Raw genomic sequence first — 12,761 nt, 5'->3', positions numbered from 1 at the left:
TCGATTTGACCAAAGGGTACTGGCAAATCCTGCTAGATCCGGATTCCTAGGAGAAGACGGCCTTTACCTCCCCGTCTGGACTATTTCACTTTGTCCGGATGCCCTTCGGCCTCCATGGGGCTCCTGCGACTTTCCAGTGTATGATGGACTGCTTGCTGAGACCCCGAACAAAGTATGCTGCCACCTACCTCGATGACGTGGTCATTTATAGTCAACAGTGGGAAGAACACCTCCTTCAAATGGCAGCCGTTCTTCGGATTCTGCGAGACACAGGACTTACGGCCAAACCAAAGAAATGTTGGATCGGCTGGCAAGAAACCGCTTACCTTGGATACCAGCTGGGTCTAGTGCGCCCCTTCATAGATAAAGTCCAGGCCATACAAAACTACCCTGCACCCATGACAAAGAGAAAGGTGTGTCTGTTCCTGGGCTTAGACAGGTATTATTGCCGCTCCGTCCCCCGATTTGCGGCCATTGCCGCCCTGCTCACCTCCTTGTTAACCAAAGGCAGTTCCCAACGGGTATGCTGGACACCGGAATGTGAAGTGGCATTCCAGACTCTCAAAGATTGCCTATGCTGAGAACTAGTGCTATTTAGCCCCAATTTTACCACCCCTTTGTGGTACAGACAGATGTAGGGCTAAAAGATGTCCTGTCCCAAAACATAGAGGGAGAGGAACATCCAATCCTCTGTATAAGTACAAAGCTTTTCCCAAGGGAGCGTAACTACTCGGTCATTGAAAAGGAGGTCCTGGCCCTTAAATGGGCAATTGAGGCCTTGAGGTACTACCTCTTAGGTAGCCCGTTCGTAGTGGAGACAGACCATGCACCACTGAAGTGGTTGCATAACATGAGGGATCCCAACGCCAGAATAACGAGGTGGACCTCGCCTTACAACAATACGCATTTACGATCCAACACCATCCAGGGAAGGAAAACGCTGATGAGGACTTTTGATCACGCATAGGAGGAGGTCAAGCGTCCAGCCCCAATACCTGGGAGCTGGAGTTGGGGAGGGGGTGTAGTGGGTTGGAGAGGCCACCCACTGACCCTGAAGGGGAGGCGCCCCTCCCAGAGCCTTGGGAGGCTGCACCTGGCCCTAATGATCCACCTGGCCAGAAGCCAGGGGGCGGGGCCAGAGAGATAAGACTTGCTGCTGTAGGTGCCAGAAGTCTCCCCTGTGCACCCAGGAGAAGAGCTCGGGCCAAGAGAGGAGGAGAACTGGCTTGGGCCGCCGGGGCCCCTCCTGCATGGCAATCAGGGGGACTGCTGACCGCACCCGGCTTCCTGGCGACCCTGCAGGCCACTGAGGATTGGCCCGGACCACCCGGACCCAGCTGGATCTGGACCCCTTTGACTCCCCGAGAGACCTGCCGGACACCCAGGTATGCTCTGAGGGGGAGAAGGGAGCTGGAGCCCCGCTGACCCAGCAGCAATCAGTACTGCTTCTAGGGCCCTGGGCTGGGGCGCAGTGGAGTGGGCAGTAGGGTAGCCAGGTGCCCGGTTTTGAACTGTACGGCCCCGTATTTGAGGTTTCTTTTCGGGAAACAAATTGAGAAAATAGAAATGAGCAAATAGAAATGTCCGGAATGTTCTAAATCCGACGGGATGTCGATTGTGATGTAATGGCAAGTGTGTCCAGTCTTTTTGTTGAAATCATCTGGCAGCTCTAGTGGGTGGGCCTGCACCCCCTGCTGCCATCCACCGCTCACGTGGCAGTCTCCCGTCTCTGCCATTGCAGGCGAGCCGCCTGCATCCTCCTGAGCCAGGAGACACCAGCTGTGTAAACTGTTCAAACTGTTTGCCTGCTGCCCCGCCCTGGGCCAAGGCAGGGCTTTTGAACTGTGGACATGGCCGCCCCACCTTGAAGTCCAGGCTTCAGACTGTTAGTTTGCTGGCCTGCCCCAAACTCAGGCCACATTGAATATTCTTTACTTTGTCACCCCACCCTGAGGTAAGGGCGTGGGACTCCAGACTGGTTGTTTGACCACTGCTAATTCCCCCCAGAGACTAAGCCGGGTGTAGAGGGTTGGAGTGGCCACCCACTGATCCCAAAGGGGAGGCGCCCCTCCCAGAGCGACCGGCTTGCAGTGCCCTTGTAGCCAAGAAGGCTAATGGCATATTAGGGTGCATTAGGAGGAGCATTGCCAGCAGATCCAGAGATGTCATTATTCCCCTTTATTCGGCTCTGGTGAGGCCACATCTGGAGTATTTGTCCAGTTCTGGGCCTCCCACTACAGAATGGATGGACGTATTGCAGAGGGTCCAGCAGAGGGCGACCAAAATGATTAGGGGGCTGGAGCACTTGATCTATGAGAAGAGACTGTGGAAGAAAACAAGCCTTCACTCGGCATTTGTAAGCAACAAGCAGCCAGAGACAGTTTTATTGCAAGCAATTGCACGGGAAGCCTGATTCGGATGGGGGGAGTGGGAAGAGCCCACCCCTCCGGAAGCTCTTTTGAATTCAAGCAGTTATAAAGCAATAAATATACTTTTCTTTTACATCAACGCTAACAGTCACCTCTTAGTTCCTCCTGAATGCTACCTTATCTCCAGGTCCTTGACCGAGACAGCAAGCGTTCCAGCCTTATCTCCAAGAGCGAGGCCGCAGGCAAAGGCAGTGTCTTATTACAGCTTCCGCATTGTCAAGAGTCAGAATTAGCCTGACTCTAGCTCTCTTGCTAACAAGACTAAGATGGCTGCACACAAATCCCCTTATTCCCTTTTTCCTGCCTCCACAGGGAGTTGGGTCTGTTTAGTCTGCAGAAGCGAAGAGTGAGGGGGGATTTGGTAGCAGCCTTCAACTTCCTGAAGGGAGAGGTTCCAAAGAGGCTGGAGAAAGGCTGTTCTCAATAGTGACAGATGGAAGAACAAGGAGCAATGGTCGCAAGTTGTGGCGGGAGAGGTTCAGGTTGGATATTAGGAAAAACTATTTCCCTAGGAGGGTGGTGAAGTACTGGAATTAGGGCTGTTGAGTGATTAAAAAAATGTAATTGCGATTAATTGTGTGTGTTTCTCCTTTGAACCGCTGCAGCGGCGTTTCAACAAGGCAGCAGCGCATGGAGCCCAGGATCAGCTGGAGTCCCAGCCAATCTCCGGCTCCGCTTGCACTGCCCCTTTGAAGCGCCAGAGCAGCACTTCCAAGGAGCAGCACAGCATTAACACTGCAATTAAAGCATTAAAAAATTAACGTGTTAATCCTGTCCTGCGTTAATCGCAGGCATTGACGCAGGGCAACTGACAGCCCTAACTGGAATGGGCTACCATGGGAGGGGGTGGAATCTCCATCCCTAAAGGTTTTTACGTCCTGGCTTGACAAATCCCTGGCTGGGATGATTGAGTTGTGTTGGTCTTGCTTTGGGCAGGGGGTTGGACTCGACGCCTCCTGAGGTCTCTTCCAGCCCTGGGATTCTGGGATTCTATGATCCCACAGGAACCAGGAAGTTCTCCCAACCTGCTGCAGTTTATAGGCCCCAATTTGGAGTCTCCAGGCTGTTCCCAACACACGCTGCACCGGGGGCTACATCACACTATCACAGGCCTCCAGCAACCCCAACCCTCCACATTAAGATCCAAGATTAGACGAAAGCATCCCAGCCCACAGGAGACTAAAGCTGGCTGTGCCTGCCACGGCAGGGGCTGTCTCAGCTACTCCCACTCGTGGCATGTGGCGGGGGAAGGCCAGAGCCCCGCAGGGATGCCACCAATCTGAATGGCGTGCAGCAAGGCTTTGCAGTGGGGAGGGGTGCAGAGGCGAAGGCTCGTCATTAATGCATGGTGGGGTTGGCAGGCGCTCCAGGTTAGGGTGGGGAGGGCTGCAGAGCGAGTATTCCTGCAGGGTGATGTGGGCAAGCAGAGGGGTTTGCAAAACAGGGGGTGGGCCTGAAAGGAGGGACGAATGTGGGCTGAGCATGGCAGTGCCGAGGGCCTCCGGGAAGCTGCGTGGGCCCTGGAGAGGACACAGCTGGTGCCCTGAGCTACAGGAGAGCACCAGCTGGGGGCGCCCCTGGACACTCTCTGCTGCCATCTGCTGGGGAGAAGGGGAAATGAGCGAGGTACTTGCGTTCCCGGGAGAGCACGGCGCCCTGTGGAGCATGGGCCATCCAGCGCCCTTATCGCCAGGGGAAGGGGACGAGAGCACAAGAGAGCTGCAGCGATGGGCCTGTGGGGAGGGGTCGCAGGGCCCTGACCCGGAACAGCTGGGTAAGGGCACCTGGCCATGACTAAACTGCAAAATGGACCAAGCCAGCGTGCTGGGCGTCACTGCTAGAGCAGAGACTCGTGCGGGGCAGCGTGCCCTCCCCGAGCCCAGGCAGCTCGGTGGCAGGGATGGAGCTGAGCTCATCTGGCCTCGCGGTGACAGACGTAGCTGAGCCGGGCCGGGCTTGGGCTGCGCAGCAAAGGTCAGCTGGGCCCTCTGCCGTGGCCTGCAACCCAAGCTGCAATCCCAGCAGCGGAGTGTGATGGGGAAGGCTCCCGAGCAGCCCCAGCACTGGCCTGTCGGAGCCCCGGGGCTCCCCCAACGGCAAGCGGGGAGCTGGGAAGGAGGGAGTCAGGCAGCACGCCCCAGCCCGCCCTCACAGCGCCAGAAGGCAGCTGCAGCCGGAACGCCAGGCTCTGGCAGGCAAGAGAAGGCTTTTCCCTAGGAAAGATTTGCAGAGGTCCTGCAGCCAGGCATGCTGGGAGACAAGGCAGGTGAGGCACCAGCCTCTGGGGGAGAGACAGATGAACTTTCAGGCTCCACAGAGCTCGTCTTCTGGTCTCCTGAGGTGGGGCCAGGGAGAGTTATCCCCCCCCCGCCCCATCGTGCCTGTTGTTAATGGCCTGTTGGCTCCGCTTCTTTTGCCAGTAAATTCTCTCTGCATAAACCCCTGATTCAGTGCCGGGGGGAGGGAGGGGGCACGGGGAGTGGTGCCCATCAGGGCACTCAGGCTGGTACATGCACTTTCCCAGGTTTTTTAACGATGCAGAAGGAACCGCTAGAAAACTGCTGACACGGCCGGGCTGGGCCCTTGTGAGCAGGGCGTGAATGAGCTGGGGGGAAAGCCATCAGGAGCAGCCTGCGTTTGCACAGACCCCATGTGCTACAGATGGAGATGGCTGGTTTGGGATACAGAGCACGCCTGTATCTGAAGGCGGGAGTAATGACATCGCCCTTGCCCTGCGTTCAGGCAGACGGGGCAGCAGAACGGAGCTTAGCCCTGCTGAGAGGAGTCACCCGAACCTGAGCTGCACATGCTCAGCGGAGGCAAACTCAAGTGAAGCTGAGGAGCTGGTGGCTGGGTTTGGTGCAGAGGCGGGGCTGTTTGATGTGCCTCTCTGCTGAGGTCAGGGACAGACGGGTTTAGACTGGAGCAGGAGTCTCTTCTTCTGCCTGGTGATTTCAAGCTATTTACTTGTTCCCATAATGTAAGAACTAGGGGCCACCAAGTGAAACTAATGGGCGGCAGGTTTAAAACAAATAAAAGAAAGTTCTTCTTCACACGGCGCACAGAGGCTTGCCGGAGGAGGCTGTGAAGACTAGGACTATACCAGGGTTTAAAAGAGAACTAGATAAATTCATGGAGGTTAAGTCCATAGATGGCTATTAGCTAGTACAGGTAAGGAATGGTGTCCCCAGCCTCTGTCTGTCAGAGGGTGGAGATGGATGGCAGGAGAGCGATCGCTTGATCATTACCTGTTCAGTTCACTCCCTCTGGGGCACCTGGCACTGGCCACTGTCGGCAGACAGGACACGGGGCTGGATGGACCGTTGGTCTGACCCAGTACAGCCGTTCTTCTGTTCTTATGTTCTAACTTGCTGAAATCTGTAAAACCTGGGTGAAGTGGCACAGTCTCAGAACAGGGTACTGTGGGCGCAGCAGCTAGTGGCAGCAGCAGAGGAGAGTGGCCATGTGGTGGCAGAGAGACAGTGGCAGCTGTGAGCCAGTTGCAGAGGCAGCAGCAGAGGCATTGTCTGACGCCCCACTCCCGTGGAGTGGGGAGCATGGGCAGGAGACGGGAGTGGTGCAGTAAGAGACTGTCAGACTTTCACATTGGGTAGATGGAAAACTGAGGCAAAGGCACCTGCCCACACACTGGGGATGTTTGTTTCTGGTCACCTGCTTTTGAGTGTGCTCGTGCTGTTTTCCCAAATTAACGCTGGCTCCTTTTATGGTGGGTTAGATTACAAGGGTCCGATTGGGACTGTCACCCAGTGTGTCGGTCATGCCACTGAGCCCACCTACCTGCCCTGTGGGTGCCCCACCTCTCTGTCCTGCTGGGCCAGAAGCTCTGGTCTCCTCCAGCAATGGCCCAGAGTTGGGGTAATCAGCCCCAGCAGAGCAACACAGACACTGACCCAGCTCAGCTATGGGAGGGATCAGTGACAGGTCCACCGAGGAACACAACCCCCAAAAGGGACCAAACCCCAAATAAATCCATCTTACCCATTGTGGCAACGTGTCGGACCCCCCCCCCCCCCAGACTCTGCACCCCGTCTGCAGCAAGACGAGACTCCCGCCAGCCAGTGGAATAAGGAGGGCTTAGTGCTGGGCCATGGTCTACCTGCCATGAGGCCCTCAGGGCCCCCTTGCTGGTCCGTGCGCACAGTAAGGGTCACCCACAGCCCAAGCATAGCGACCAGTGAATGCCCAACCAGAGGTACCGCACGCCCACTACGTCACACCCATGTAAGAGTTTTACACAGAGAAAGCTCATAAACATGAGCCCCTTTTAACAATTGAAACGAGAGATGCACATTGGTGCCCCCAGTAACAATTATTTACACTGGGCTTGGTGATAAACAAAAGTGTCTTATTAAATAGAACTATGAAATGTAGGATGTAAGTGATTGCTAGTAAAAACAAGCAGTTCAAAGTAAATTACTAAGCTAAAATAAATAAAATGCACCAGCTAATCCTATGACACTAAGAAACTGGTTACATGCACGTTCTTACCCCCACAGTTGTCCTACACATCTTTCACAAGCCTCCTGTCTTGGGCCTGATCCTTCCCTCGTTCAGCCTTAGATGTTTCCAGCAGGCATCTTGGCTGGTAAGTGAGGGGAGTATCTCCTGGCGTATGGCCACTCTCCTATTTACCCCTCACTCTTATATTGTTTTTACCCAAGGCAGGAATTCTTTGTGCTCACTTCAAGTTTTCTGCACTGTGAGTGGAAAGGTACCAGATCCAAAATGGGTTCCAGTACCAGATGGCCTGGTCACATGTCTTTGTAAGTCCAGACACAGTTTGGACTTACAGAAAAATAAAACCATTCACAAGTCATTGAGTTGGTCACTGAGGCATTACATTTCTCAAGTGTCGCTAATGGCTTTTACTAGAATCCCTGGACTAATAAAACAAGCTCCCAGTTAATATTTCTAATGTCACATACAAGAAAGATACATGCGCACAAATACAGTCAACAGATTACAATGGTTAAAATGACATGTCACATACTGTGTTTTGCAAACATCTTTGAGTTGTGCATATTCATATTCAAAGGCCAATTTTCATAACGTATGGGGGGCCTGACAATGTTCCCTTTTATTAAAGGGTTGATGTTCTACACAGATTCTGGGCTCCTAGGCAGGGAGATGTTGCCACTTAGCAGTGCCCAGAGTGTTGATAGATTTCCCCAGGTTACTTGGGGGGCTTGAGACAGTTCTATTTCGCACATAAGAACGGCCACACTGGGTCAGACCAATGGTCCATCCAGCCCTGTGTCCTGTCTGCCCACAGTGGCCAGGTGCAGGCCCAGAGGGAATCAACAGAACAGGCAATCATCAAATGATCCATTCCTGCCATCCAGTACCAACTTCTGGCTGTCAGAAGCACCAGAACACCTAGAATCTGGTCCTCTGATTTTGCATCTCTGCCCATCCTGGCTAACAGCTTCTGATGGATTATTCCTCCATGAATGTCTTGAGTTCTTCTTTGAGCCCTGTTCTAGTCTTGACCTTCAGAGCATTCTCTGGCAAGGAGTTCCACAGGTTGACTGTGTGTGGCATGAAGAAAATCTTCCTTTTGTTTGCAAAACCTGCTGCCTATTCATTTCATTTGGTGACCCCTGGATCTTGTGTTATGAAAAGGAGTAAATAGCACTTCCTTACCTACGTTCTCCGCACTATGTGAGATTTTACACCCTCTATTATATCCCCTCTTAGCCAAGCTGAACATTCCCATGCTTGTAAATGGCTCCTCACATGGAAGCTTCTCCATACCCCGATCTAATTTTTCCAATTCTAATAGCTCTTTTTTGAGGTGGGCAGCCCAGAACTGCCTGCAGTACTCATGATGCGGGCGTACCCTAGCTTTACAGAGTGGCATTAAGAGTTTTTCTAGCTTTTGCTGCTTCACCAGGTCTATTTGCTGTTTGAATAGCTGAGGCTAGAATCCAAACGCTCTCCAGATGTAGCTGCTGTGAACATTTCTGTTAATGCAGTAACCAGTCAGCCTCTGATATTTTCAATCAGTTAAAATCAGTTCTCAGCCAATGAATGCAGAGCTTTAATAAAACATTCAACATTTCCTCCTAGTTCTTGGATTTTCTAGCAAAGAACCAGGCTTTTCATAAACTGCATTTTCTGGAGGATAAAGTATACATCTCGTCTTTGGGACTGTCTGCAATAGTCACAGAATTATACAAAAGCTCTGCTCTGCTTGCTCCCCCACCGCATAAACAATCCCTCTGTGTTTCCAGTTGCGTTGTGGACTTTGTCTGCAATTCCAGGTCTTACAAAATACTCTTCCAGTCTGTCCTTTCTGTGGGTCTGTCAAACCTGAACTTCTCTGGGGTAATGAAGAGTGGCACACTGATGCTGGGCCCCTGCAAGCTTTGCTGCTGTTGCTTCTGTTTCTGTTGACAGCTTAGTCCTGACACCATCTCATGCTCCTGTCCTGGAGCTGGCCTGGCCAGAGCGTTGCTCATTCACAGAGGTCCGTTAAGGCCTGCCAGGTGGGGCTATTCCATACTGGCACACAGTGCCCCGGCGGCTGAACAGCAGAAAATCGTTTCAGTCCATGGCAGCAGTTCTTCTAACCCAGCTTCCTCTCCCGGCCACTTGCGGACCTTCGCGAAAAGTTGAATATTCCGGGCAGTGCTGGATGATGCTGGCCTGAATGATGCTGAATACCAGGCTCGGCACATCGAGCCCAGGGGCCCAGGGGGGTGAGCGAGGTGTCTCTGCTCCCCAGGCAGCAAAGCCTTTTTCACTGCCACAAAGTAAAGGAGGAGATTGCCTGGCCGAGGTGCAGCGGGACCCAGGCCCAGGAAGAATGTGAAGGACAAAGCGGCCTCGCAGGGTGGGGAGCGGGTCCCTCCCAGCAGCCTCCCGGGGGGGAGCGGGTCCCTCTCAGCGGCCTCGCGGGGGGGGGGGGGGGAACGGGTCCCTCTCAGTGGCCTCGCAGGGGGGGGAGCGGGTCCCTCTCAGCAGCCTCGCGGGGGGGAGCGGGTCCCTCTCAGCGGCCTCGCGGGGGGGGAGCGGGTCCCTCTCAGCGGCCTTGTGGGGGGGAGCGGCTCCCTCTCAGCAGCCTCGCGGGGGGGAGCGGGTCCCTCTCAGCAGCCTCGCGGGGGGGGAGCGGGTCCCTCTCAGCGGCCTCGCGGGGGGGAGCGGGTCCCTCTCAGCAGCCTCGCGGGGGGGGAGCGGGTCCCTCTCAGTGGCCTCGCGGGGGGGAGCGGGTCTCTCTCAGTGGCCTCGCGGGGGGGGGGAGCGGGTCCCTCTCAGCGGCCTTGTGGGGGGGAGCGGCTCCCTCTCAGCAGCCTCGCGGGGGGGAGCGGGTCCCTCTCAGCAGCCTCGCGGGGGGGGAGCGGGTCCCTCTCAGCGGCCTCGCGGGGGGGGGAGCGGGTCCCTCTCAGCGGCCTCGCGGGGGGGAGCGGGTCCCTCTCAGCAGCCTCGCGGGGGGGGAGCGGGTCCCTCTCAGTGGCCTCGCGGGGGGGAGCGGGTCTCTCTCAGTGGCCTCGCGGGGGGGGGGAGCGGGTCCCTCTCAGTGGCCTCGCGGGGGGGGGAGCGGGTCCCTCTCAGCGGCCTCGCGGGGGGGGGGGAGCGGGTCCCTCTCAGCGGCCTCGCGGGGGGGGGGAGCGGGTCCCTCTCAGCGGCCTCGCGGGGGGGGAGCGGGTCCCTCTCAGCGGCCTTGTGGGGGGGAGCGGCTCCCTCTCAGCAGCCTCGCGGGGGGGAGCGGGTCCCTCTCAGCGGCCTCGCGGGGGGGGGGCGGGTCCCTCTCAGCGGCCTCGCGGGGGGGAGCGGGTCCCTCTCAGCAGCCTCGCGGGGGGGGAGCGGGTCCCTCTCAGTGGCCTCGCGGGGGGGAGCGGGTCTCTCTCAGTGGCCTCGCGGGGGGGGGGAGCGGGTCCCTCTCAGTGGCCTCGCGGGGGGGAGCGGGTCTCTCTCAGTGGCCTCGCGGGGGGGGGGAGCGGGTCCCTCTCAGCAGCCTCGCGGGGGGGGAGCGGGTCCCTCACAGTGGCCTCGCGGGGGGGGAGCGGGTCCCTCTCAGTGGCCTCGCGGGGGGGGAGCGGGTCCCTCTCAGCGGCCTCGCGGGGGGGAGCGGGTCCCTCTCAGCGGCCTCGCGGGGGGGGAGCGGGTCCCTCTCAGCGGCCTCGCGGGGGGGAGCGGGTCCCTCTCAGTGGCCTCGCGGGGGGGGAGCGGGTCCCTCTCAGCAGCCTCGCGGGGGGGGAGCGGGTCCCTCTCAGTGGCCTCGCAGGGGGGGGGAGCGGGTCCCTCTCAGTGGCCTCGCGGGGGGGGGGGAGCGGGTCCCTCTCAGCAGCATCACCAGGAGCTGCGGGGCACTAGGCAGCAGATGCTGCAGGCCAGTCACACGGTGCCGACCTGAGCTCAGCACTGGCTTGGTACGTGAATGGGCCTGGCCACTGAAGGGTTTTGCCATAAGGCTTGAGCCTGCCGGGCAGAGGTTGCAGGAGGGAGCGTCCCAGGAGGCGGGAGGGGCCGTGTGCTGTAGAGGCGCAGGAGGTAGGAGTGGGTGGGGGTGTCCCGCTGGCCCCTCCCGCTTGGCGCTCCCTGAGGTCCCGCCACCCGCTGGCCCAGGGTCCATCACCTCAGCTGTGGAGGCTGCACTGCCCCTCCAGGCCCGCCACTGGCCTGGGCTCCCCAGCTGCCTCCCGCTGTGGCTAAGTGGCCAATTCCCCCGACTGGCTGGATCGATCCCTTGCGGGAATGGCGTCTGGTTCATCCGGTCCAGGAGAGTTGGCATCCGCAGGGCTGACCCCAGTGTGGGCGGCGAAGGGCACAAACAGGTTTGGGGACAGCTCTGCACCCACCCTCGAAATAGTTCCAGCACCTCTGGCTCAGGGTGCAAGCTGGCTGCAGCAGTCAGGCATCTGTGAAAGCAAACGTTAAGCCAGAGCCCACTCCCTGCAGCGCGCTTCGGGGACAGTCATCTCTGCCTGGGGTCTGCCCTGTGGCCTTGCTGGAGAAAGGGGAGGAGGGAGAGGGCAGAGTCCTGGCTGAAAACCCCTCCCGTCCCTGCTGGCACAGCCTGTCACAGGCAAGACGAATGGCAAACATTGAGTTAGCGTATTAATAATCCTTTGCTTCTGGCTCACTGGGTCTAATCCAAGCCTAGTGACCCAAAAGTACCCAGAGAACACTCCCCATTGTTCATGCTAAAAGCCAGGGGCCCCCCCTCTTCTCCAAACAATGCCTGTGTCTCATGGACGGAGTGTGTCCCCGCCAGCTCCCCAGGACAGCACGTCCTCACCCACCCCATGCAGCTCAGCCAGGCAATTAGCATTTGAAGGCCAGTCAGCACCTGGCAGCTGTGTGCCTTGTGCAGTGCACCGCGCACAGCTCTCCGGCATGGGGGCAGCATTCCCTAGGCACACGAGGGAAGAGCCTCCGTGTCACTCCAGCCAGCTGGCCTGAATGCAATGCCTGGCATGCGAAACAGCACAGGGCCAGCTGTTCTGCCCCAGGCGCTCCCACGGCAGAGGGCCCCTTCTGCCCGCGCTCCGTTGTGCTTACTGCAGGCGTGCCGTGGGCATGGATGCAGCATTGCCAGCACCACAAACCTGGAATCCTGAGACTGAAGAAATGAAGCAGGGGCTGGGGGGGAGCTGGCTTTGGGCTTCCCACGAAGCTCCCAGCATGAGGGCGGGACACTGAGTGTTGAGAAGTCACTTCCTAAACTGCCCACAAAATAAAAAATGCAGGCGCCTTCGCACCTCCCTCCCCCTCGTGCCCCGGCTCCCCAACTCTCCAGCCTCCTTCCCTGGCTCCTCCTTTTGCGCAGTAGCTGGTTAAGCTAAGCCCAGGCTCCGCCACAGGCGTTACCTGGACTTGCTAATTGCACGGGGGCCGTCTTCACCAGAAGGCAGCCAGCACACGTGGCCTGGCAGTGGCTGGCACTACGCAAGAGGCCCCTTTTCTCCGGGTGTTGAGGCACCTGTAGAGCAACAGCAGGTGCATCACTCCTCCAGGGCAGTGGCCGGACAGTAGCTTGGGGTGGGTCTGGGCTTTTCTGTCACCTCTGACCAAGGCTTTGCTCCATCTCTGGGCACGACTCACCTCCTTCCCTCCGCTCCACAAGCGAGGGCCCCCGGGGGTAATAGCTGCCTCCCACCAGCGAAAGTGGCCCTGTAGAGCCATGCTGAGCTGGGAGACTTTGCCCCCACGCTCCCTCCCGCTGCACAGCCATCGGGCAGAGGAAGGCCCATGCAGGATGGGCACGGCGCCAAGTCAGGAGTGGGCAATCATTTTTGAAGGGGGGGCCAGTTCATGAATTTCAGAAGTGGTTGTGGGCCTCCCTGGAATGGGCAGGGCCTCTTGTGA

This window comes from Pelodiscus sinensis, unplaced genomic scaffold (assembly GCF_049634645.1).
Source record: "Pelodiscus sinensis isolate JC-2024 unplaced genomic scaffold, ASM4963464v1 ctg64, whole genome shotgun sequence".
NCBI lineage: Eukaryota > Metazoa > Chordata > Testudines > Trionychidae > Pelodiscus > Pelodiscus sinensis.
This window is presented reverse-complemented; position numbering follows the sequence as displayed.